Source organism: Temnothorax curvispinosus, unplaced genomic scaffold (genome assembly GCF_003070985.1).
Source record: "Temnothorax curvispinosus isolate PA1 unplaced genomic scaffold, ASM307098v1 QBEX01017788.1, whole genome shotgun sequence".
Classification (NCBI taxonomy): domain Eukaryota; kingdom Metazoa; phylum Arthropoda; class Insecta; order Hymenoptera; family Formicidae; genus Temnothorax; species Temnothorax curvispinosus.
In genome coordinates, this window is record NW_020227568.1 from 182064 (window position 1) to 210001 (window position 27938).

The 27938-nt window shown below is 39.7% G+C and overlaps 2 protein-coding genes across 2 annotated transcripts in view; both read right to left on the bottom strand.

Moving 5' to 3' along the window:
• Positions 1-27707, bottom strand: part of LOC112467709 — a 134205-nt gene extending 106498 nt beyond the window's left edge. Inside the window, exon 1 of the mRNA XM_025036437.1 lies at positions 26068-27707. The gene's annotated coding sequence lies outside the window, so the exon portion shown is untranslated. The remainder of the gene's footprint in view (positions 1-26067) is intronic.
• The window catches only part of LOC112467710, a 153521-nt gene that overhangs the window by 43546 nt on the left and 82037 nt on the right, over positions 1-27938 (bottom strand). The gene's annotated exons all lie outside the window — the stretch shown is intronic.

Consider the following 27938-nt stretch of genomic DNA (forward strand, 5'->3'; position numbering starts at 1 on the left):
ATGCACGAGCATAATCCTTATCTCTTTGCATTATTAAAACGGAATAGCTATTTTCGTCTAAGACGGAGAGTCGGAAGGAAAAATTTCGATAAAACATCTCCTCCGTCGGAGAAATAATTTCTAAGTATACACACACCTTTAATCCCGGACGTAAGAGGCTTACGCTAAGCCGAAGGGCATCGTTCTGCCAAGAGCGACAGATTTAATTAGCCAGACGACGTTACCTGAAAAATCGCAAAGTCGACGGATCATCAGAGAGAGAAAGCGGAATAGCAGAGGATCCCTGTTCGGAGGGTGTGTTTGCCGGAGACACACTCCCGTAGGGCAGCGCACAAGGATTGACAAGACACGACGCACACCGACCTAGGGAAAGGCTTTCGCTGCAGCTGGCTTTAATGAGGCGGGTGAGAACGTCTCGTGTATGTAGCGTCGCCCAAGATCTAAGTACCGCGGGAGAAGAGGGTGTAGTAGCGTAGAGTATCTGCGAGGTAGATATAGGACTGGAGTGCACGACCCCTGTTTATAGTAGGGATAGATGTCCCTGATACGCGAGCGCCGGCTTGCGTTGCGCTCGGAGGCAGCTATCATCTACCGCCATCAAAACGACGACACCTCGTTCATGCTCCCGGCAGTCTCCGGGATAAATTCAGCCGGCGAATAACAATATGTCCAACGGGTAAACGATGAGAAAGTAGAAAAACTAACGCTAAAAAGAAGATGATAGATGCCTGCCATGGGAGAACCATCGTTCATCTCGGGTAGGAATGCAGTGATAAGAACAGTTATCAAGAGAGCAGTAACAAAACGCCGAGCTTTTGAATTAATAACATTAATTGATCGTTCATTAAAAAATATACACGTCGATACCTACACGGAGAAAATTTTATAGTAAATATTACTAGCTGCGGACCATCGAGGAATTTCAAGTTAAAATACTATAATTATTGTTTTAAAAACGATTAAATAACGTAATTTTTACCATAAACATAGTAATTTAACTTAAAATTCCTCGATGGTCCGCAGCTGGTGCGACACCATAGTATTATTTACTATAAAATTTTCTCCGTGTATGCTAAACCTATATAAATAAAATCACATTATTGAAAAAAATTCTGTAAAAAGTAACTGTTAAAAGTAGTTTGCAAAAAATCAATGTAAGTTTCTATATCAAGGAATAAAGTTACTCAAAAATTCAAAATGATCAATTTGACACTCACCATTATAAATTGGATTTTTAGTTTACTAGTTATTCGATTTGATAATTTTTCTAACTTACTATAAAGACCAACTAATTCTTTTCTCATATCCTGTGATTTAATGTTTAATAAATCAAGTCAATCGATTTGGTGGGCAAATATGATAAATATAACACTGTGTAGAAATTTAAGTTTCGTATGAAGTGCAACTCTTGCGAAGACTAAGATGCGCGATAAGATGCATAGAAACATATACAGTGTTGCAGATCTGTCACCACTCACTTCATCTATGTCTCATTGTTGAATTCTAATAATAATTGATTTCTATTTACAGATAATAACAGTTTTTAATTTTAAAGTTAATGATCTTTAATTATAGATTCAATTAAACTTCAAATCAGATATATTTCCCTCAATTTAAAGTGGCTAATTAATTCGAGCTTGATAGGTATTAAGATACTTAAGCCGGAAATTTAAAAATCGCGAAATGATATGACATCTAATGAGAAAAGATAAGAAAGTATCCGTCCACGAAAAGAGTAGCCAGTTTTCGAATACTCTGCATATAAAGGTCTCTACAGTTTGGTTTTAATGAGGCAGACGATGACGTCGCATGTAACAGCTAAGCCCTAAGTGCTTTGGAGAAGATGATGTTTGCATCTCTCTATAGGCCATGTACCTTCAAGAAGGATTGGCATACAGAAAGCATGGAGCTACATACAATATGTAATAGATATATTAGACACGCATGATATGTTACAGAATAATATGTCTGATATGAGCAACTATCATTCAATCAAAATAACAATTATCAATTTAATAATGCCGAATAACTTCCCAGTACCGTAGTGAGTTCAATTATTTTTTGAAAAATAAATTGTTTACATTTGTCACATAAAACATAACATATGTCAGTAAAAAAAAAATATATTGCAATAACAACATGATTTTGTTATTTCGTTTTATTGATTGCTATTTTTTAGCAATCGTAAATTTCTTATTGATTAAAAAAAAAATCTTGTAATCTACGTTATCCGCTCTAAAACTTAAGTTAACTAAAATGTTAATTTAAAATAAACAAATATTAGTCAAAGATAATAGATGAAATTCGTTGCAAAAATTATCATGTCCGCATTTCGTTCAGATCGCTAAAAAGCTAAAGATTGGCTGAAACGTTGCAACGAATCTCCAGAGATCTCAACGGTCTTCGACCGTCAACAGTTTGAAGACATAAGACGATATAGAATTTGCAGATGCCGGCTGTATTTTCGATGTACGCGGGACGTGCAACCGGCTTAATGAGGCAACCACGGAATGCCACGGATCGCCTTGGGAAGAGCCTTAGGGTCGCTGGGTACCTAAGCACAAGGGGGTGGCGAAGAAGGTGAGATACGGAGATAAATAGCGTCGCTTGTTTCAACGAGAACGAGACACCGGTGAGCGACCAAGAGGAAGGCCGAGGGGAGGGTCGAAGGTGGTGGATAGGGTCGCGCGCTTAAGGAAACTCGAACTGTCGAGCAAACGCTCCGCCATCGTTCCCATTTCAAGTCTGCGCAAAGCGCTCAAATGAGCTGCTATTAATACTACGCGGGGGATCCATGACTCCGCAGACATACAGACGTTATGCTGGTATTTATTTCTTTCCCGAATCTTTCGTACGGCGATGTCTAGTATAACGCGGAGCGTTGATGTATCTCTTGTGAGCTATTAAAAATAAAAGATTTTTATTAAAAAAAAAGATTTTGTACAATTAGGTGAGAGATATATAGACTCGTAATTGGAAGCACAGTCACCAAAATGTTTAATTCCAGAAATAATTCTTTGTTTATAAAAAAAAAGACATCTCTTTCTCTGTCTTCTTTCTCTTTTTGTTTCCCTTCGATAAAATTTTCGCTAAGAGAAGATCAACTCCACATCGCTGACCTAATCCGCCTTGTTCCGATGCCAATTCTGCAGAGATAAACGTGGTGCAATCTGCGCGAAAAGAGATCAACCCGCAGTAGAATCCATTTGCAATTCCGATGTAACACTAGAAACCGAATAAAATTAGATTCAATCAATATACACCGACTGCAGAGGCCGACTTGCCTCAATACGTGCGTTCCAACGTCTGGAACGATATTTCCCTACGAGATGAAAGAAAGGCACGCGCGCGCGTGTATATATATATATATATATATATATATATATATATATATATATATATATATATACACCTACACATATCTGAAAATAAATAGTCTAACTGCGATGCGAAGCGCCGCGCCGTCTCGCGATCGATGAGGAGTGCAAGGTGCATCGACACCGCATCGATGCACTTTAGCAATCAGTCAGTGGGCTTTTATCGGTCTTTGCTACCTACCGATGATCGATAGGCCAGACCGGTCGCAAGCGGTAACAATCGCTCGAGGATAACGGGTTGCTTGAGGATTATGTCGACACGCATATACACACGCGCATACGCGGAAGACAACTTCGGGGGAGAATAAGTACAAGTAGCTTTACACGCCTGGGCGATACCGCCGCGTGCATATTTCAAGAGGCGCCCGCTCATATAGATGCCCCGATTATTTTTATCGGCTTGTTTCCCTACCGCGATGGTGCCGATAGCGACAGCCAGGAGGTGGAAAACACGACGTGACGCTCGGCCTCTCGTAGGTAATATTTTCGACAAATAAAAATGTTCCAAGTACGAGACAATTTTCAGTGCTGAAAGATTGTGAAGATTGACGTGATTTAAAAATCGTGACATCGGGTCAACGAACTGACCGCTCTCTCATTCCCGTTTCCAGGCTGGTATTTATAGAGATCGGAACGGGAGATAGTCCGTTCAACTCTACTCTATAGCGACAATGTACAATAGTGATCAATTATGTCTCTATTTTCCTCGCACTTCTCCGTACTTTGCAATAAAACCTAGCCATTAGCGTCTCCATCATAAATCATTCCAAAGTTTTCCATAGGATCTGTTATTTCAGCGATAAGGTTTGATGTAAAAATAATTACATTATCAATTACGAATATACACAAGACTGAGTTTTTCTAGTACTGAGTACTGATTGTACTATCAGTACTGTAGTTTACTTTGAAACACACATGAGTAATTAAATGTAGATTGACTAAGCTTGAAAAAGTTGTTTAACTTTTGAGTCGCAATAAATCCTTTTGATATACTTCTTTTTTATCTAAAAGGAATCTATTTATAATAAGCTTTGACCGGAAATCAGATCGTGGGTATTTTTCGAAGAACAGCCTGTAGATTTAAAAATACCTCTAAATTAACTTATAACTCTAATCTGATTTTAAAAAATTAGAGCACAACTCGGAATTAAGTTTGTTTCTCTTTTAAGCCGTGTTTTCTCATCGATCTTCGAGATATTTGTACGATCTCCGGATATTTTGATCGAAGTATCTGTAAAGGCTGTCAGCGTCAGAGCAACATCGAAGGTTAGCGAGCGACGACGGAATCGGTATTAAAGTCCTACAGCTTTCAGCACCTGGGGACTTTCCCGCGGGAGGACATTTCCGGTGCATCAGCGCATCCAGTTGTAGTTTGTCGTCATCATTCGCGCGAGAATTGTCGTCAAGACGAGACACGGAAAATCGAGGTGCGCGCGGCGAAGTAAAGAGCAGATCGCAAGAGCAGAGTACATCGAGAGTAGATAAGAATTGTCGCAGGTGTCTTTTTGTTCTTGGGATAAGTCGGAACTGAAAAGAATAGAGAGCGGACGGATAAGACGATGTTCGCGAGAAACAAGAAACGAAGGATGACGCAAAGTAGGGTGGAAAGAAAAGGTAAGAAAGGGAGAGAAATCTCGACGAAAGAGAAATTTAAATCCACTGTTCTGAAGCAGGCCCCCAATAAGGTAAAGAAATAATAGTAATGTACAAAATTATAAAGCAAAACATGTAAAAACAAGTTAAAATTAATTAGCATTCATGTATCAAAGTTATATATAAAAATTATGAATATTATGGATGTCGAGAGATAAACGCTCGTTAATATGAGATATTGGCTGTACATTGAAAGAAGTATAACTACATTTAAGACACCACAATATATCTGAAAAAAAAGAAGAGGAAAGGAGCAGAAACAGCAAGAATCGGTTTATTTTACGAAGTTTCAGGGAAAGAGGGTGAGTATCTCCTGATAGATTTCCCTTTTAGCAACTTTTGTCTCTTAGTCTTGGAAACGGACGCAGCTTTCGAGCTGCTATCGTCCTGACGGCGCGGCTCTGCATACAAGACATCTCCATTTAGATGCCACCCCCTTGTACTATCGCCCGTCTCACCCCCGCCAACCCCCTCGCCCGGGGGCGTCCGATCTCCCTGCGCCCAGCATCCTCCGCGAAGCGTGCAGCCGGCAAACGTTTTTCTCCTTTTTATTTCCATTCCGCTCCCTTCCCCGTCCCGTCGTCCGACCCTTCTTCATTTTCTTTTTCCCCTTTCAGCGAGACGCCGTCGCGACGAATGTCACATCTGCCGTTTCATATTCGTCTACGGCCGTGGCATTCGGTCCTGTGGTGGTGTATGTATCACCGGGTTTCTCGACGGATGCGCAAACATTATTTGGACAGATAAAAAGTTTATCACAACGTCTTAAAGTATTCGCAGACTTTGAGGTGCAATTTTTAAATGGACAGTACACCCCGTCTGACGCTTAATCTGAAAAGTCTCTCTCTTGCAATGAACAAACTATTTATGTCTCGGAACAATACTTTTATTAAAAATTTCTTATTAAGAAAAGAAGCGACGAACATAGTAAACGCTCGTTGGACGATTATCTCAACCACTGTAGAAGATATTATTGCGCTTTAAAGCGTGTAAAATGACGTTCCGTCGCGTAAAGTGGATATTCACCGAGGAAAAAGTAGTAACTGCGAATCGAACAGTCATCTCGCAGTTTCTTCTTTAGTTTTACTCTGGAGCCTTTTTCTCAATGGAGGATGAAAGACGCAATGTCGCGCGTGTTTTCCGGCCGCGGTAAAGAAACGAAGTCGTGGAGGGCAGATCGTGAAGATCGACGGGGTGAAACATCGCGAATTACGCTGCGACAGTTTTCTCCGATAACGACAAAGTTATCTCGCGCGCGATTTTTGAAAGAACATTGGACGACGTCGCACCGTAGTGTCGACAATGACTCGACTCTTGGATTATGGATCCGAGATTTGCACGCCGAATGTTGGAAACCAATGCTGCGCCGAATATTCGATTGCGAGGGGGAACATTCGATAGATACATTTGCGAAGAACACACCGCATTTCGAAGGTTCAAGCTCCTTCGAACGGATTGAAAATATATCAAAATGTTATACGAAAACCATGCAGGCGTTCGCACGTAACATCGTAAATAAATGGTTGGAGAGCAAGTATTCGAATACAATAATTTTGTGTCATTTATTGATATTAAATGAGAATAAATTTAATGAGAAGCAAAGGACAGTGTAATGAATACGATAATGGCATATATCACAATAAAAACTGTAATTTAATATAAAATTATGATAATTACGGGCTTTGTTAACGTCGACGAGCTAATTTTATTAATGCGGCAATTACCGATCTTGGTTACGTTATTTAATAAAAACGTGTGTATGAGCGTTGTTTGTGCCTCATACCACTTGCCATTCTACATTTAGTGGAACACGTGAACAGAGGAAATGCATGTACATGAATTATGCATGTAAAAGTAACTAGCCTGAGAACATTTGCTTTCCCTTCCCCGTTTTAGTCACTTCGGATTTTTCCTCATTTGTCTACACCACATTTAAATCTGATTCAAATCGCGACGTTTACCGCCGGGAGCGAGAGGAAGAGAGGAAAGGTGACAGAGTGAAAGAGGCAGAGGAAGACAGATAAAAAGAGAGAGTCGGCCGATTGTTTCCATCAAAATCCGCGCTCTATGCAGCATTTATATCAGGCGACAGAGTCAACGATGTGACTATAGCTCGCAAAAGAGTTCGATATCCTCGGGCATAACGTATCGATTTCCGTGGGATAGGTCACGGCGTTACGGCATACATATGACGGAATCGCGGCAGAGACAGTGAGTGGGGAAAAAAAACCGATCGATGTACGGGCGATCAGAGGTAGCTCGTCATCTGGAGAGCTGCGGTGAGGCGCGAAAGAACTAGTTGAAGTGAAGAGCAAAAAAGGCGCGAGAAAAGTGGAAAAGTGAAAGAGGAATGTGTACACACGTTGTGGATGGCCGCGATCGATCTTAAGTATAGGAGTAATACTTATCGCGTTCCCGCGAGAGAATGCAATAAATAGTGACGCGGAATGCGGTGAGGCGGGGGCGGTGGAAATACTATACTCGGCGGTATAAGTCGGTTACTCGTGCCGCGCACGTATACATTTCACGCTGCTGGAAGTATCTTTATGCGAAAAGTTGGCCGACGTAAAGAAATGTGTAGCGCGACTTTAAAGCCAGACGCTTCTCGATACACTGTATGTCGATTGACGCGGGTCTTTTGCCAATATTGGAATAAACAGTTAAATAATAATTAGCTGCTGTTATGTTCAACAAGATAAAGCGGTATAAATAAATTGTTATTTTTATCGTCGATTAATTATTGTATTTAATTGGTAATTATTCGATGACAAGTATATCGCTGGTAATAATTGTCGTTCGTTATGTAATAAGAGCACTGCTTACATGATCGAATATTATTAAGTAATATTGATGGTCTGTACTGTTACCAGGATTAGTTGCCGCTTTGAGTTGAGCAATATGAAGCAAGACGAGCGACGTGGCAATATAGAGGCAAAATGAGCGACAAGGCAACATCCTGCTAACATATACAGCTAAGGTAGGTTAATTAACATTCGTGCGGATATCAAGCGCCTCATAGTCAAGCCTGGACTTAACAATATTGCTTATTGATTAAACGACAACGCGTAAAATTATTACAACGCGAAAAACTGCAATTTGCAAGCATCTATTCTTTTCAATATGTAATTCAGATATCAATTAAATAAACAAATTTATTTAGTTTAGTCATATTAAATTTAATTTAACATTTGAAGAAAATTGAATAAAAATAATTTCAATTTCTGCGAAATTGAATAACTCTAAAATTTAATCAAACTGAAAGTCTATAGGATTTATACATGGTAGTAGTTATCGCTCAGTATAGTCAGACATTGCGCAATTAAACGCAGGATTGGATAAGAATCTCTCGTCTCTTCCAACGAAAATTTTCGTGTAGAAAGATGTTATTTTATCGACCGAACGTGGCGAGTCATAAAGAACTTTGATTTAGCTTGTTCAGGTAATATGCCTGAAGGAAACTTCACCCACCTAAGAGTTCGCGTGCGAGTTATCGGAGAAGCCTAGCGACCAGGCCAAATAATAAATTCTAAATAAAAAACTGTTTTACATCGCTGACGTTACGGCGAACGAGGCATGGCATACAGAACACAATGCCCATTTTTAAAAACAAAGGAAGGCTGATTAATTAGATGCACTATATCATCCACGTTATTATGCATGTTTTTCAAAAACTTGTCGGTTGCTTCGTTCTTTTTTTACAACGTTTATATTTTATATTTGCATAATGAACAATATATTTATTATGTGTATAAAAATGAAAAATCTATTATTTATTCTTTGATAATTTAATTGTTATTTTATGGAAAATTTTCTCTGGATTTTGCCAAAGAATTTCGTAATTTTGATAAAAATATCAATTCTAAATATTTTTGTTGAATTTGTCGCTTAAAAATTATTTGGCCTTTAATTCTCTGCACACTTTAGGGGGGGGGGTGAGTTTAAGCACTTTTACCGCGGACTATTCGTTCCGTGGACGCTCAAAAGCTCCCAACAGCGAGGCGAAAGCTGGATCGAAATAAATGGCAGTATCCGCAATAAAACCAAGTAAATCGTTGGTGCATACCGGTGCCTTTTTCACTACAAGATACGAGGATTCGTTCGTAAATTTTTACTTCCCGCGCTTTCCGATTAAAATTGATTTTTCCAGCAAAAAGAACGGCGAAGAGAATACAGTATGTTTTTTTCTTTTTTAAGTTGTATCTTTGGTAAAGATGAAGAAAGATAGACAGAGAAGAGAAACAGATAGATAGATACAGAAAGAGAAAGAGTAATCCTTATCTTTCCTTCAATAATTCAAACATAAATAGAATGATAAAACATGCACTTATAAATATTTAAATAACGTACGTATGTGCATAGATGCGTATCGAGTATACTTACAAATAATTGTAAGATACTTTTTCGTAATTGTATATGTATTCAGCTAACAATAATGTTATACTGCATTCTTACTCTAATAGTGCATTCCCTCATATTTTTATATAATAGAAGAATGCTTAATTCTCCGCAAATTTTTCTCATTTTCACATAGAATAAAATGCAGTGAATAGGAAAAAGGGATCTCTGGCAAAAACATAATTATTTCAAACTACGAGATACTTTGTTTCAGCAAAGCGAAGTAAAAATGCCCGGGGCCAAAATGAAATACATTTTGAATTATTAATTCTCTTACCAAGGAAAACTGTCTGTCATTATTAACCTACCGGTTCGTTATTCAACCAATGTCACGGCGGTGCAAACTGTATTTTCCTTTAACGCGTTAATATATTGTACAATGCTCACTTTGCCCGATTACAGCTTACCGTTTTAATTCGAATTATCGAGATTAACGAGAATAACGAGATTTCGAATCGGTTAGTCTCTAGTCCAGCTGCATTGTCCATCCACTGCACATAAATATGGTGCACTGCACATAAATCGTTATACGAACAATATCTTATACGACGTATAGTCCCATGTAATGCACCATTCGTTCAACAATCGTGAATAAAATATTCGGTTCTCAAGCTCGCGGTCTGCGACACTATACCATCAAGCTGAATAACTTCCACAAAACTTTGCGACAGAACTTTGCCACTTTCTTCCGTGCTCCACCATGCACTCTCTCCTGTATGTTTGCTTTTGAAGATTAAAAATGCTTCGCTTGTCCGAAGATGCCCTTTGCCTCGAGGACCAGCAGACAAGCGGGAAATGTATTCCCGGCGACTCTCGGTCTTTTTTCCCCGCTTGCTTTTCCCCCCCCCCCCCCCCCATTATTTCGCGTCCGCGTGTCTACCCTCGTCGGTTCGCAAAAATTTCCCGTGTCCAAAGAAAAAGCTCAAGAATTATGACAAGTACTACAGTGTTCCCAACACGCTATTAAAATAAAAGGGAAGATCTAGCGATTTTTATTTCATGATTATTTCATGATTACTACATGAAGCGATATCCTTTCCAGCATAACGTTCTGGAACGCAGCCCCAAGGTAATGAGAAATTTTTTACAATCGCTTGCGAGAGTTTGATTCTGCCTATATCCGGGATTATTTCGTAATTTGCTAACGTGTTATGGAAATTCGATTCATATCCGTGGCAATAAAGTAACCAGGAAATGTATTTTCACTGCTCCTGGTTCCGACAACATTCAAAGATATTATAACAGCTGAAATAGCTTTTGATTTTATTTCACTGTTCGAGGTGATCGACAAGCAAAGCTTTAGCAATTTGTTACTAGACAGCAGCGTCAGCATTTAATGAAAAATTCATCAATAAAGAGAATTTAATAACATTAAAAACTTACATATTTTTAAATACATTGCTGTACGTTCAGTAATTTCTTTATTCTATCTCGAATATGTTTACATGTCGCGTACTATTTTTGTAGTGAATGAGAGAGCATAGTGAAGCATTAAAATTCTATTAAAGCGATTCAACTATCAAAGCCATATTTATTGCTCTTTCATTCACAACACTTGCTCCAGAGTGACACTTTTAATCGTATAAAAATATTCAGTAATACGTGACTATTTTACAATTGTATTGTGACGAAAAAAATAAATGGCCGTGCAATAAAGTTCGTCGAACATGTTTCCGCCAGCGTTGCGGAAAATCACGTTTGAGACATGAACTGTGAAATATCCCATAGAATAGCACGCGATTAGCGGCATAAACCGTCCGCACTGTGCAAATGACGGAAATCGAGCACAAATTTACCCCTAATTGATAGTCGTCAAATAGAATTCTGAATCTGATCAATTATACATATATTCTTGTTTATTACTATTGGGTTGGCAAATAAGTTCGTTCGGTTTTTTGACTGGTTTTGAATGGAAAAAACCGAACGAACTTATTTGCCAACCCAATATTTTCCCTATTTTAAATATATAACTTACATTTTTTGTATTAGTTGATTTATTCGACAATTTAGAACGATTCTGGAGAAACGACACAAACCGTACTCAAATTAATGTTAAATTCTTTAAATATATATTAGAAGATTTTATTATATTTATTATATTTAATTTATTAGTTTAATTATACTAAAAATTTTTTATATTAAATCTAATATTTAGAATAAACATATCTAATATCAAATATTTAAAAAAGATTTCCTGTGATGAGAGACAACATAAACTTTAAATTGCCAAAGAATGCGTAATACCCAATAATAATAGGAAATGCTACATAACTTTGAAAATTGCAATCTTGAAAAGGTACGATTTCTAATAAAAATTGCGCTCTAGAAGTTGATCGAACAGTCCACAAACAAACTCAGACGATAGTCTTACATAATTTTTCAAGACTGGATATAGCCAGGTCAGAAGAGGTTAAAACAAAGGCACTAAACGCACGGCACCTCGACTTCTCATTACACCGAGCCCTGTATTCGTCGATGTGTCAGCCGAAGGACGATCCGCGGCAACTCAATTTCGCTCTGACGGACAGACACGCGTCTCGCGAAGTTGAAGACTTAATAAAGGTTTCTCCTCGGCGATAGTCGCCTCCGGGTATAGGCGAACACCGCGAACACAGTGAACACAGCTAGTAGGGCGGATATATGTGGCATATCATCGGTGCGTGATCTCTCTGAGAAACATTATCGATTCAAAAAGTATTACACGCACAAAGCGAGACTCTATATAGCAGAGTGTTAGGCAAAGAACAACGGGCGTTTCAGAATTCGTGTCAGAAATAATAACAGGAATTTATTAACTTGTTATATCATATATATTAAATTAATTTTGTATAGGAGAATGAGAAAAAGGAGGAAAAGAGAAAGAGAAAACAATGCTGTCGATCAATTAAATACATTTTTGAAATTGCCATTTTGACTATTATAAAATGAACACATGATTAAATTCCATCTCTACATATTTACACATATTGAAAAAATCGTGTGTAATAGTAGTACAATAAAATAACATTTTAAAAAATATTGCATTACGTACATTGCAATATTTTTATTTTTATTAAAACTCCACATATTCTGTTTTAATATAGAATAAGTGCGACGAAACAGCGAGAGGATTAAAAAAATACATATAGGAAAGGATTACAGCTCGAAACTGAGAAAAGTTCGCATATCTGCATCCGAATGATTCGCAATCTGTCCAAACGTTCCGCAGGGACAAGCTTCATGAATTTTGATGCGGGAAAGATTTCCGGAAAATCGTCGGGCGGGCCGAATCTCGGCTAAAATCGAACGGAAATTTACATGAACGAACGATTTACGCAAGTAACGTACACACGCAAGCGGGGATCAATGTAAGGGACGTCACAAAATTTCCGCAAAACTTTCGTGGCCTCTTGTGATCCGCGCGAATCAACTTGTATCACGTGCCGCAATAATTTCTGTAATTACCTACACCACTTTCTTCCCGTCGCCCTTTTTCACGCCGCAATTTAAAAGTCGATCCGCGAGGCAACGACAGACGTGATGGACTGGCACGTGTTCTTTCCCCGAGACTGAAAACTTAATAAAGCCTTTCCTATAATGGTATAATCAAAAAACTGCGGACGAGGAAAGCATTGTGGAAGAGAGAAGAATAGATGAGCAGACTATCTAATCTTTCGAGCTGTAAAATAAGTTTGAACAATTATGCGTTCACAATGGCAAATAATAAATAAAAATATAAGAATGAAGTATATTAGGCTTTTCAGCCTAATAATCAATTTTTTCACATGTACCATTTTAGAAAATTCGATAAATGCTACTTATAAACATAAATATACAATTATTATTTTAAATATATAACTTATAAATATATAGTTTTTAAAATATTGAATAAAACAATAATTCGCTCATTCACAACACATTCCAATCTATGAGATTCATGCTAATATTAGCCGGGAAATGTAAATGTCCCCGCGAAATAATATATCTATATCACAATGTGTTCTTTACGAAAGTTCTACGAAAATAAAGAGTTTACGATGTTTTCGGGACATATATTTTAATTAATTAGTTTCAGAGAAATATATAGAATTTTAACGTGATATAAGAACATGCGAAGAGCTGAGTCCAGCTAATGCAATTTTTTTTCAAATTGTAGAATACGGTAGAAATATCGATCCGGCTAAGCTGTACTTTACGATTGCGTGAAACGTACAAAAGGCAGCATGAAGGCGGATGATAAAACGGCACGTTATCCTCGCGGGGGAAGGCGTTGGGCGATACGCGCGTCGCGTGTGCGGCTGATAGAATTAGCGAAGGCGAGTGTTCCTTAGCTCGCGCCGCGTCGTAGGCGGATACTTAATGCCGTGCGTTAAACCCGCCGCGCCGTATGAGAGGGTGACTTGACCCACGTGGAATCACCAGCGAAACGAGTTTCAAAGTCTTTACGAGCTTTCGGTGCATCGAACGACGAGCGCGCAGTATGTAAGGCTCGAACGAGTTGTAACGGCCCCATCCGAGATTTCGATATCGTTCGTCAGACAATAACGTCGACCAGTTTGAGAAAGTCACACGTCTGGAAAAAATATCTTCCTCCTAGGATAAATTAACTTTGGCGAAGTCGCGTTTCGTATCAAATATCTAACACTTCTTCTTATACCGCTATAAAAAATAAAATAAATAATAGTAATAATTTATCTGTCCTTAAAAAGTATATGTTATTAAAATATATATAGGAGTATAATTACTTTAGCTTTTATCTAGATTAAAATTGAAAGTTTAAATGCATAAAAAGTTAGCACTTTACTCAAAATATCGACCTATCAGTGATCGACCTATTTTCTTTGACCTGTTTCGAATTTAGACAGGTCCGTTATGCATTTATAGATTTTTATTGGAAAGCTACATTTCTATTTTTCAGAAAAAAATAACATATTGACGACGATCGTTCTACTAATTAAAATCTAAATATTGTAAGAGCTGATTAATACAGATGACAATTGCATCGCAATTATTGGAGAAAAAAGTATGATGTATAGCGCACCGTAAAACAGTTCTCCGGTAATTTTATATCATGAGAGTCGGTTGATTGAGATTAAATTGTCCGACAAGTACAGTCCAAATATCTTTCAAACTATCGTAAGAGAGAGAGAGAGAGAGAGAGAGAGAGAGAGAGAGAGAGAGAGAGAACGCGCAATTCCGGTTTAAATAATAAAAATCTCTCGAAAAAATTACAGACATTTAAACGGCACATTGCTTTGCAGTTCCGAGATTTCCCAAGGCATTTGCTTTTTCGAATAAAATCGAGGCGTCATTCGAAACGTTAGTTCGACGACGCGGTAGCACAAATCACGCTGTACTTCGCGCGCGCGATATATATTCCGCGTGCTGTTTTTATAATTGATATCGCGTGATGCGATCTGCTCGAGCATGCACTCAATGTAATGCAAATCTCGTGAAATTTCCATTCCGTAATAATTCGTTCCGCACCGCGGAGCAAATGTTTTTTAAACCAATGCTCTCGATCTCGCACAGATAATATTCGATGGAATATTAGCGACAAAAGAATGGGGGGAGCATCGCTGCGCCTCGTTGCATCTCATTGCGATTTATCGTTATGCCCTATGTTTCTGATGCGCTTCATATTATTGCGCTCCACATAATGTATTTTACACCCGCGGACGTTTCTAATAACAGAGACGACTTGCGTGTCGGCGTTCACTTTAACGAAGAATGATCGTATTGACGTGTATATGGAGTATCGCGCGGGGGGGGGGGGCATCACTTATTTTCATTTATAAATCCCTTCATATAATAAAAATTGATTTTACTTTAGTAAAAAAAAGTAAACCGAGATCTAATAAAATATGTATCTTTAATTCTCGATGTTAATTTCAATCGTTCAATAATACTCTATTTATATTAAATGTTTTCTCGCTTTTTCTGGAGGAGAGAGAGAGAGAGAGAGAATCTTAAAGACAGTAATGTTAAAATTAAAGAACTACTTCTCGGTAAATTAAGTCTTAAACGTTCTAAAATTCTAAACGCACGAGGATGCACAAATTAACAGGCTCCGTTTCTACAAATAAATATAGTCTTGATGAATGACAAAATAATCGTGGGTTCTGTTTGCGAAGGAAGGAGACGGGAACGAGAACTTTGCCAGATCATCAAGAGAAATCCTTTCAGTAAGAAAATGCAAGAACGTGCACGGGCAAAAGCGAGGATTTCACTACGGCCGTTCGCGGAAAATAGATCCCGCGTCCTGTATCCTACTTGGGTTTCGACTCTCACCATTACTCTCTCGCTCGCTTATTCGCGCTCGGTGACGTGGAAACGCCTCACGAAGAGCTTCCCGTGCGGGACTACGAAATTGCTTTACCGCTCTCGCGCGGGGTCTTTAATTTGGTTTACTATCGGCTCCGGCTCTCTCTCTCTCTCTCTCTCTCTCTCTCTCTCTGCCGCGCGCGGGGTACAAACTTTACCGTCACCTTTTTCACCGGAGAACTGTCGTTCAGCGAGGCACGCAAAATTTGCCGCAAACAAGCTTCTGTTCTTATTTGATTCTTAGATGCGAATTATTCGTGGATTTTCGAAAGCAATGAAAAATGTTTAAATAAATGCACGATGAGGTGTAATACTACTCCTTGTAATTTTTATCTCTCCCGTTAAAATAAACGTAAAGCAAATTTTTTTTTATAAGAAGACTTAAGAATAATATCAAAATACATTGCTTTGATTTAGGTATAAATAATAAACCGTAATTGTATCATCATTGATGCTAAATTTGCGTCAATGACGATAATTTCGTAATTAAAAGATTACACTTGTAATATTCTTTCAACATCCTTAATGTAACTCTACTCACGTAACTCAAAAACCGTGAAAAAGGATATTGGATGCTTTTCGGATGTTATCGGACGCGTTGCCCTCCCACGGTTGAAGATCCGTCATCGACAGCTTCTTTGTCTGATAGTAGAGCAGGTAGTTATACGAGAAGAGTCTCGCCTGGTGGAATTACCGGCGATGAAAGAAAGAGGAAGGAACTCGTTGACTTGTCCACGGCTGTTTCGCGAACGAAAAGTCGCCGTCGCGATTTTACACGAGGTAATCTCCTTTCTTTCCCCAATCCTCCTTTCCCTGCCTTCCGCTATCTTCGTCCCGACAATCTCTTCCTTTGCTCCGTTCTGAGAAAGGACGAAGATTGGCTCCGCAGACTTGAACCAGAAAAGTTCGCAGAGTCTCGATCGGGCTCTCCTCTTCTCCGTTCCGTCGCTGATCGTATGATGCGGTATAAAAGGGCTCTTCGAGTGACCTGTTCGATCGTTTCGCCGACAATACCGTTTCGAACGACCGACAGGTACTATTTTCGGGCTCGACGATGAGCCATGAAGCCCCGGCGGTAAAGTCAGGGAATCTCGTGAAATATTCACGCGCGCATAGCGCGAGAGGCATGGAATTTTTCTGATAGCCGTCGGACTCGTCAGTGTGAAAGCGTACAAAGCCCCACAAAGATTACAATTTCCGACATTAGAAAAGTGCAATGTGAACTGAAAATTCCGAAATATGTCACAAGGCCGGGTATATCGCTCTTCCCCAAAAATGTCGAGGGGGCTAAAACGACGGACACGCAAAAGTCGGGAAAAAATCACGATCTCCACTGTGACAAAAGCGAGTCGGCGCGTAATGAAATTTCATTATCCCAAAATGTACCCATTTTACACGGATATTATTCTTCTCATATATTTTAGTTTCTAGATTTTATTTCACGCTTTATTCCCAAATTCCGCAACGCCCGCGAATATATGTATATCGAGGAAATAATTTTTCGGGTGCGGTCAACGTATTTACGCGCGCTTTCCCGACTTCACGATCCCTTTTTACGGTACTTTAACCCGCCGGAAATTCGCGCGCCGCCGTTCGCCGTCATCGATGCGGCAGTTTCGAAATCACGCTACGGCCGTAATAAACTGCCGGTTCGCGCGGCTCGTTTCGTCCGCTGAAAAATTGCCGTCCGGCCGCCCTACAAAGTTAGTGCGCTCGCGGGAACGCTCAACGCGGAAAAAAAATCCGAAATTGCGCGCGGCGGAAAAAAAAAGATAATTTATTTCATACGACCGCGATGCGGCGATGCGAAAGACTTGTACGCGGAAACTGCGATTCGATAGTAATTGACGATATTTTATCGCTGACGTTAGCGACGACCAACAACAACGCTTCATCTTCAGCCGCCGATTAGAATCTGCTAATAATCTGCGAACGTGTCAATAACATGCGTAATAACGAACAATTGTCTAAATTTTTACTTTAATATTAAAAATAGAGTTTTATTCGTAAATAATTTTGTTAAATTAATTATATCTCTGAAACCAGGTTTACCAAGAATAACGAAATATCGAGTAAATACTTTGTATTCAGATCATCGCTACATTTTCTTGTATTGAAATAGAGAAATTGTACTGGAATTTATATCGGTACGAATAAAGTCTTAACGAATCGAGTTTGAAGAATTATATATTCCCCAACGGTGTCGTCTACAGATCGTATTTTCCAATGTTAACGAAGTCATTCCGAAGTGTATGACGTCATGCACAAAGCGAGAGAGGCACGCCTCACGTGCCTGCCTACGGTGTAGATATGAATGGATTATGCAAAGCTGGAAAAGTGTCGATGCTATTATCCTTTAATGCCGGGTTGGATACGTCAACGAGACAGAACCGAGCTTGAGCGTTCTGACACCATTCCGCGGTTGATCGAGATAATGAATGCAAATGCAGTTCTGCTCGCGTAATCGTGAGATAATAAAGCGATCGTGACTATGGCAACTATACTTCGCCGGGATGCTGATAAATTGCGTGGCATGTCGTGATAAATCAAGACAAATTTTGCCGCGGAAAATATCTGAAAAAGAAAAGCTCACTCTCTCCCAACAAAAACGAATATTGAAATAATCAACATTAGACTCGATATTTTTACATGACTATTCCAAAAAGCTTCTATCAAATCCTTGTGTCATTTTTCTTTTTGTTTATGTAATTGCGATAAAGTAGGAAAAAAGACGATAAATTCAGAATTTTTATTTAAAATAAGGAACTATTTTAAAGATATAATTTTCTATTACTTTTAACAATTATATCTTTGTACTTTTTTAAATTTATACACGGAACCATGCAATTTAACAATTTAACTATTACAGTAAGAGGCTTGTAACAAGATGCATCGCTCACTAAAACTGCGTGGCAAGGTGCAAAAGAGGAATGCGATTCACAAACACTCGACTTTAGCATGTGAAATATCGATGCGAACCGGGCCGGGATGTCGGGATGTCGGGTCAAAATGCCGGAGTCTTGGCCCCGAAAGGTTAATGGCGCGACGACACGAGACACGTGCATGTGCTCGTACAATGCACCTCGTATGCATTGGGGATTTTCGTGTTCTACACCCCGTAATTGTTGCGTCCCAATATAAACGATGAGAGTTAAAATAGAGATTAGTCAAACAGATCCAAATAATCGCGAACGGCGTATTTGGCCGGTGTACATACAGGAGTAGAATAGAACATCCTTCTACAATTGACTGCCTCGTGCAGTCTATATATAAACGTAGATTTTGATACTACAGGAAAATTTTAAAAAGATACTTTAAAAGATAAGTCCAAACAAGTTTACAAAGTCAAGTTCAAAAGTAATATAATAAAATATGCTAAACTTCTTGGGACGGAAAAATATAAAATACTGTGCGTTTTAATAGCCGAACGTGATATAAACGTCCTCCTGACTTAATGTTTAAATAAACTGCTATTAAAGTCGCTCCAGGACGGATTAAAATCATTAGGAAAAATTTTCAAGCACAAAACCGAAATGGTTTATGATAATAGCAGGGAAAACAAAACCGAAACACAAGCTCGAAGATGGACGAGCCAAGCTCCGAGAGAGTCGGCTCTGTCGATTCTTTCCGTGTTGGTTGCTCCTTGAATCACTCGCGACGCATACTGTGTAGGTTGCATTTACGTGAGGAGGATGAAGTAGGCTGAGTAGAGACGATAAATGGGACGAGCTATTCGCTAGACACGCGCGTCTATTTGATCAGGCGGAGCAAACACGACATTTTCCCACGTACGGATACGTATTTCTCGAATTCTACCGAATCCGGCATATATTTACAAGTGCGCATTAATTCGATTAACGCGCATACGACGTTAGATATTCAGCACGTATTGCAATAAGATAATTCACATATCTTAAATATTTTATATATAGAAAATAATAAATATAATAGAAAGAGAGACAGAAATATATAGCGTCTTAAGTTTCTATCCGTCTATTCATAATCTTATTATTTTTAATAAAGATTTTTTTCTTTCACTTATACCTGTCTTCTGCCTCTAAAGTAAAAATGAAATCAAAACAGATTTTATAGTACGTATAAATTATAAAAATAAAGTTTTATTCTCTCTCAGAAAAATCGACTCTTACCGTTATCCTCTTATCTGACCGCTTATGTGTTAACTTCTGAAAAATTATCGGTTTGCGGCGTAAAAATTGCTGCTCTAGAGAGCATTACCTTGCCGGCTCGTAATCGCACCCAAAGCGCCTCTAAATCGGCTGCATGTTCATGCTCACGTACACCGCCATGTATCTAGAAAGCCGAACATTAATCAGAACGATCAGAGCGGTACGACCTTATCTAAGACAATTTGTATTTCTTACGAGCCGTAATCCATGCATTTTCTCATAAAAAGAACGGGCAGTCGCGACTGAATGTCCTCCTATTCCCCTTTCCCTTAATATCCAATCTCTCTTCGAGATTTTGCATCGTTGAATCCCGTGCAACTTGCATTCAGCCGTGATTTCTGTGTAAAAACGACGACGAGTTGCAAATATCGTAAGCGAAACAAAAGCAAGTCCCTGCGGAATCTCCGATTTATCGCACAGAGAAAAGAAGTGCAGGAATAAATTCGTAAATCGAATACGCCTACTTTCGATAGAAAAATTTAAAAAATATAACAGATTATTATCGGTAACGTTTAACGTTTATTAATCGCGCGTAAAAGCGATCGAGTGTTCGTTACTTCGCTTGCAATTAATAAACTTTCGCGCGCGGGGATCCTCTCCGAAGTGCCCGTCCTGCCCTTTATCTCGCTGGCACGATAAAATAAACGGACGGCCCGGATACTTGAAAAAGAATGGCCGGACGGAATTCTTGAATAAAATTACTCGCCGGCGCTTACAAGGTAGTTACAAGGCGGACAAAGAGAAAGTGGTCCTAATTAAATTCTGCGAGGATTACTCGGGTTTATGATCGGGCGTGATTGCTGAGAATCTCCTCGCTGCGACTCAAGCGAGCTAAATTAAACACACCTCTTCGAGAAAGATCATACTACACCGAGCCGTTGCTGAATTAATAGCGAGATTTTAATATAATAACCAATAACGAAACGCTGCGCTGCGATACCGGCGACAAAACAAAACGCGAAGATGTGCAAACTCGGCAATGACGGAAAAGAGATTAAACGACTGCGATTAAGTGCAACGAATTAAATTGTGTTCGATTTGTTGAAAACAGAATACTCGCGTGGAAGAATAGTTTGTTCAAACGACTGTTAATTACAAATTGAATTTGGATACGACATTTGACCGCAGGTCGATAGTTTAAAATATTAACATTAAAACATTTTCATGCCTTAGGCAAAGAGTGATATCGACAAAAAATATCAATGCATTTTATATCGTATGCATTCCTCCACATCCTTTGCAGCTATTTGTATTTGCTTTTCAATATATATATATATATATATATATATATATATATATATATATATATATATATGTATATATAGTATATAGATATATATACATGTACATGTCAAAAAATATCCTCTTCTAAAAATATTGTTAAATTTTACTGTAAATATTTATTTCAATGTTACTACGTGTGGCATTGTAAAATAAAGAAAAAAAAATAAAACTCTTTCAATTGTTGGATTAATATTATTATTAATCATCAACTTTAATAACAAAATTTCAAAAATGTGTAAATGTTGAATATTTAAACATATTAGATTTTTATTTGTAAACCTTCCGACTGCCGAATTCGCTAAAAGCTAGGTTGTGAACGATTCAAAATATATTGGTGTACGCAAAGTTATTTGTAGAAATACCAATCAAGCAGAAATGGATAGTTCAATTTTATCACAAATTATCGGCTATTCGATATTTATGTTATCTCGCTTTCAAGAGACATGATAATCGCATTCACGCTACGACAATCACAATGGAGTAACACTCAATAGACACACCTTGATTAATGGAGATGGCAATTTTCATTTACAATCGGCCATATTCGAGTCGAAAAGTCGAGCCAGAGACAGATTAATTAACGGGTGTTAATGAATGAAACACATCAATCGTTGCTTTCACCACTGTACAATGCAGCACGGCAGTGCGCCAGATAATCTAAATCGGATTCTAATAATTCATCAAAAATGTATTTTTAATTTTCCTCAAAACTATCATCAAAACGAAACAAATAGCAAATTAATATATATCGACAATAGCATTACATGCAAGTTTTATGTATATATATCTATAAATTTTTTTAATAGAACATTTTTAGGAAAAGAAGCAAAAAGACCGAAAAATGTGTTTCTTCCATAGTAAAAAACTTTTGTTAATTGTTTAAATCTTTGAGATAAAAATTACGATAACAATATATATATTATTAATTGACTTCACAAAAAGACTAAAAAGAATTATAGGTGTAACCGGTACGAACTTGGTAGAGAGATCAAAAACAACCTATTCTCCAGAGCTGTTTCTTAGTTACAGGAGTTACGTGGCCCGAAGATCTCGGGCACGGACCAATTACACCACTGAATAATTGTCCGAAGTTACGAGTTGCGCCGTTAACAAGTAACGTCGGAGTGCTAACGCGGTTCCGGTTTCTTGGCCCGAATAATTCCGCCGGACTCTGTCGAGAACTTCGCACAGTCGTAAACAGAGCCCGAAGAACACTTACTTTTGTCGTGTCTCTCTATAGCTCAACGAGCAGTTTAGAAAAATAAACGTACCATAAAATAAAGTGAGATCGCTGCAGCAGATAATTTTATACAAAGGCGGAAAAAAATTACTGAATAATTGATCTAAAAAGATAGTGCGATAATAAATATGCAATAAAAGTCACATGAACGAAAGCACGTAAGCATTACTCCTTATGTATTACGTGAAGGAAAATGATGATGCTAAAATTAATGTAGAAAGAGAAAAGATATACATTATCCATAATATTTCAAATAAGTAGTAATTAAAAAGTAGTAATTAATTAAAGAATAATGTCTGGCAACGTCTAAATAAAAGAAGCAAAAAAATTAAACCGCGCTAATATTAAATATTTAATTAAACGTCTCTTTTGATCTCGACTGAGCGTGCTTAATTATCGAAAAATTATGGAAAAACCTATCGTAGGATCAGAATTTTAAAAAAGCGAATAACAAATCAGTGATGATGAAAAACTGTTGAATAGAAGGATTTAATATTGCTGAAATTAATAAAATCCATTTTTCTAATGTCACAATATATTACGTCGATATTTTGCTTGACAGTAAGAAAAAATAATAATAAGAACACATATGCATCAACTTCAAAAGATAAGCGGCACGAAAGTGAGTACTTTCTACTGCAATTTAAACGTAAAATACCTTTTACTATACTAGCGCCTTGCGATATTGATTTTACAGTCGTGAATGTATGTCGAGGTAAAATTTTTACGTCTTTTAAATTACAAGAGTAATAAGGTTTTGTTGTACTATTTCTACACCTAAAATTTATTTAACAGACTTCTAGATAATTGCATCATTTATAATTTAATATCTACACATGTAATTGCTGGGATTCATGTAATATTTATATGTACCTCTCTCTCGGTTTCTTAAATATATTAAATTTAACATTTATATATTTATATATAGTAACGAGAGACGGACTTTTATTTAAAAAATCAATTTTTCTTAACAAATCCGTTAATATAATTGATTAAGTTGGTCTCGAAGTTGGTCCATAATAATACCTGTGAAATACGGTGTCAATATGACACGAAATGCTTCATCATCTCTCATTAGTCTTAACGGGGCATTCAATTTTGAAATCACTCTTCTAACAAAAGCACAGACTTCTGACCAATGTCATCGAGCGAGTGACGACTACTAGGCGGGTGGTAGGTCAAAGGATCGCGCGTTCGAGATCATGATTTACCGAGTAATCCCCGACGAGCCTCATTACAGTTTGCCTTTGAGTTTCTCCGACCAATCGGGACTTTATCACACAGGCGTCATCGTTACAACAACGTGGCGTGCCAATCGATCCGGCCGATATCGCGCGAACTTAAGCTGCAACGTGGAAGCTTCCGGGTAAACTTTCCTGCGATTAAGACCGGTAATGTACGAAATTGCGGCGAGATAGCTGTGCAGCAGCAGCTCCCTCCCGCCCCTTTCCACCGCCGAGCTTTTCGACAGGATTTCGACGCGAGGGGCCCGCGTTTATCATCGATCGCGTTACTTCCACATCGACGCTAACCAAGTGACGTCGCGTCGTGTCGCCGAATTAACACCGGCGTTTCGCCTTTTGCCAAATTACGCGGCAAATTTGCAATTATCGATATCCCATTAAAACGCGCAGTTTTGTTTAATCGGCCGACGCAACCAGCAACGCCAGAGAAAAGCTGAAATTGGCATGTGCAACGTTGGCCAAAATATTGTACTTCAAAATGAAGTGAAAAGCCTAATTGTGGTTTATGCCAAATTTGTGCCAAATTGTTGCCAAACGGGGAGGAGAAATATAGCGGCGCCTTACTTTAACATTTCTGCGTATAATACATTTGAAATTGATATATCGACCGAAATGCCGCGGAAATTAATTGCCACCGCGTTTTGTTATTTAACGGTATGGGGAGCACAGTATCCCACGAGTTATATATTCGAGTCGCGAATAGAACTGAAATGAAAAATCGGAAGCAAATCACGGTTTACGATAAATCATATCGCGTTACTGAAATTTCCCTATTCTAGCACATTTGACAATTAACGGCGACGCGTGATGGAAAAAACTCCGAGAGCAGCCAGCTCTCGGCGTAAATTCTCGTACATATATTGATCGATACTTGCTGAATATTAGCAAATTCCTGTTCGCAATATCCAATGCCGCTTACAAAAATTGTTACAAGTTTAATCTCAATCGACAATTTAACACGGAAAATCCTAAAATGTAACTCTCGACGATCATGTCAAACTTTAGACTATAGTATCGACCCTGACCTCCGTTCTTCATAGGCGTGTTACGGCATGGAAGATTTGTCGGTTTATCGCTACTGACCGTAAAATCCTGATCACGTCTATTACCGGTTCGTGACCGGCAATCGAATGTCACTCTGTCAGTCAATTGTATCGATATAAAAAAAAAACAAGTGAAAGAGGTAAAAACGAGGGATATCACCAGGAGTATCAACAAAGCGTCAAATCGAATCCGCGTCGTTCGGTCTAATAAAATTGACCGGCCGCCAATTTCGCGCGCTCTTTAACGAACAAGCGAACGGAAACGTTCCGACGCGACTAATAAATTCCGCACGATGCCCGGTGCCCTCCCTAAATCCCGGCGATTTGTATTCCGTTTTTCGAGCGGTAACGACGGTATTATTTGTGTCACGGTATTATTGGTGGGATCACGTTCCGAGAGCACGCACAATCAACAAAACGCTATTTATTGCACATTGCGCGAAAAATATAGAAAGCAGGTGTCACAGTAGCTCTGCGCGAGTCAGACGAGTAAATATTCTTTTCGCGTAAATTTTCCATTACGCGTGTGAAAAACGAATTACGAATTAATAAATAATTGGAAACCAAAATAAAGAAATTAAATTGTGTTATGCAATATAAATTTAAAATGTTACTAGTTGAAAACATTTATTTTGCTGTGATAAATGATAAACGAAATGGAGTTTATCATGTATTCGTAAAGGAATATATAAAGAGAGTCTCTTTCGCGATAAAAAAAATATACGATCAAAAGGTAAAGAACGTGGTTCGGCAAGGAAAGCCGCATAGCTCGATCTTCGTCGCGAAAATCCGATTCTTTCGCGCCGGATGTTTCGCGAACTTGGTGGAAAACATAATTGGAAGGAGGACAATCCTGAGCACGTGTCCTTGTCCTCCGACAAGTAAGGTGCTGGAGGACTATTACAGTAGGTCGATAATCCAATTTCGTGTGAAGCGAAACGATCGCGGAAGCCGTAAACGTACGTCGCCGGAAATTCGTACGCGGAAGAGAACGAAAGGGGATTTCCCACCCCCTCCCCCAAGCCTCACCTCCTCCCGCTCCCTTTCTGCCCTTACGAATCGTCTTGGAGTGTATCCTTCGCGTAAGACTCCGCGAAGGAATTTTATACGATCCACCACACACACGATGACGTGTAACGTCGAAAATGCAAACAACTTTTTGCCGCTCTTGAAAAATCACGCCCTTCGTGCTCCTCGAATTAACGCGGAACGACACCTCGGAAAAACATTCGGTCCCTCTCTTTTTCTTTTTACCCCCTTTCCCGTCACCGTGACGAAGACGGAGAAAAATGGAGCAGCGCGAAATTGCGATCTCGCCATGTGACCTCGAGAAATATTTACCTGGTGGCTCGCGCTCCTCGTCTCGACTCCTGTCGGCCTTTAATTAACGAGCTTCGATCCTCACGGTCTCGTTCAGTCGTACGTTTCGCCCGCACTATACAGAGCGAAAATTGAATTCCAATCGATAGCGGGCCCTCTTGCCTATGTGCGACAAGAACCGAAATCGTATACTATTAGCAAAACTGCCGATCTTGTCTGTGATACTCGTCGAGTCGCATCGCGTCGCAGTCGGATCGGGCGAACTAATGTCCGCTTGTACTACTTGCTAGGCCGCGTGACGGTGCCGTGTACTCGCGTACCGGGAGACGGCATATTTTTTTTCCCCGGCCAGCGAAACAATGCAGGCCGTCGGAAAACGATGGCTATCGCGGGCGACTATCGATCCCACGCGCTCGTAAAGCTCGCGAGACTCGCGCGGCACTATATTATATTTCTCACACAACGGAGATGATATGTTGCTCGCTTGTAAAGAGAGAGAGCAGCGACTCGTGGATATGTTGCGAATACGTTTGCCGAACGATCACCCCCGTCTCGCGTCGTCGGCGTAGGACGTCACTGATCCGCTCCACTTCCTAACTCCTCGGTGATGTCTCGCCGGAATTTCTTGAATCAACGATACGTTTCCCGAATGATATCGTCGCGGAAGAATTTTACCAATACGATACGTGACGAATCTTGGTGGATCGTCATATACGCCGCTTCACTGATATTTCACTGATATGTTTTCACGGATGACTCGTCACGTACTGCGTCCTAGACTTGCTGACCGGGAGCTTGCTTAATCTCGTACGTGACGGAGCTTATTGTTAGTGGATCGCGATGAGCAGTTTTTCTATTCCTCTTGGGTCAACGATATGTTCTCCGTGAAAGCTTGCCAATTGTCTGCTTCCTGATAAACCCAGATAAATTGCTTTGTCCTAATCTTTCATAGTACTTCTTCAAATCATCGATATGTTATTGGCGAAGAATCAAATGTCGCTCGAGATATTGAGAAGAATTGTATTATTTCGATACCTGGCAAGTCTCGGCGGTGCCTAATGCACGAATTCCGGTACTTCTTACATCGGCGTAAGTAATTTAAGAGAGCCTCGCGAAAACATTCACGTTCGGCACAGACGTTCGATCGACTACGTTCACCGGCCGGGTCCTCGGAGATATTTTCGAGCACCGCTCGACGAGCGGAACATCGCGCGCGCACTACACATTCACTTCCTCGAATCCCACTTCATGCACTATTTACCCGACAAGTTCCGGAGTCAGGTCATCATCCGTCCGCGATAATCGCCCGTTTCGCAGACGGAGAAACATCCTTATGCTCGCGAACGGTGCTCGCTCACCCGTCAGGATCTACGATCCACCTCAGGACGGAGCACTCAGAGGCTTCTTCATCTCTCGAGGGAAACGAACTCCCGGCTCGCGAACGTCCGGACGACCGCGACGTGAGACGGCACAGAACGACGGAACCGGGGGTGGAACGTCCTCGACGTTCGGTCGACGCGCCGGTATGTCGCGAGTACGCGCCGGATGCACCGAAGGGCGGACGAACGAGAAAAAGAGAGACAGAGGGAGAGAGAAAAAGAGGGAGGAACGTCAGCGCGAAGGCTCGGCACGCGAGTTCGCCGGCCGACTGAAGCACGGTTCGGCTGTCAGTCGACCCCGCACCCGAAACTCGACTCGTCTTCGTCGAACGAGTCCGCCGTCTCCGTCGGCTCTCCCTCGGGGACAAGGGGCGGCTCGGGGGTCGCAGAGGGTGGGACGAGGACGAGTGCGGCGCGCCTGCGCCAGGTGAATCGGCCCGACGATGGTATTCCGTTGCACTCGCTACCTGCCACTCGGTACTCTCTCGTTCTACGATGCACAGCCGAGGCGCG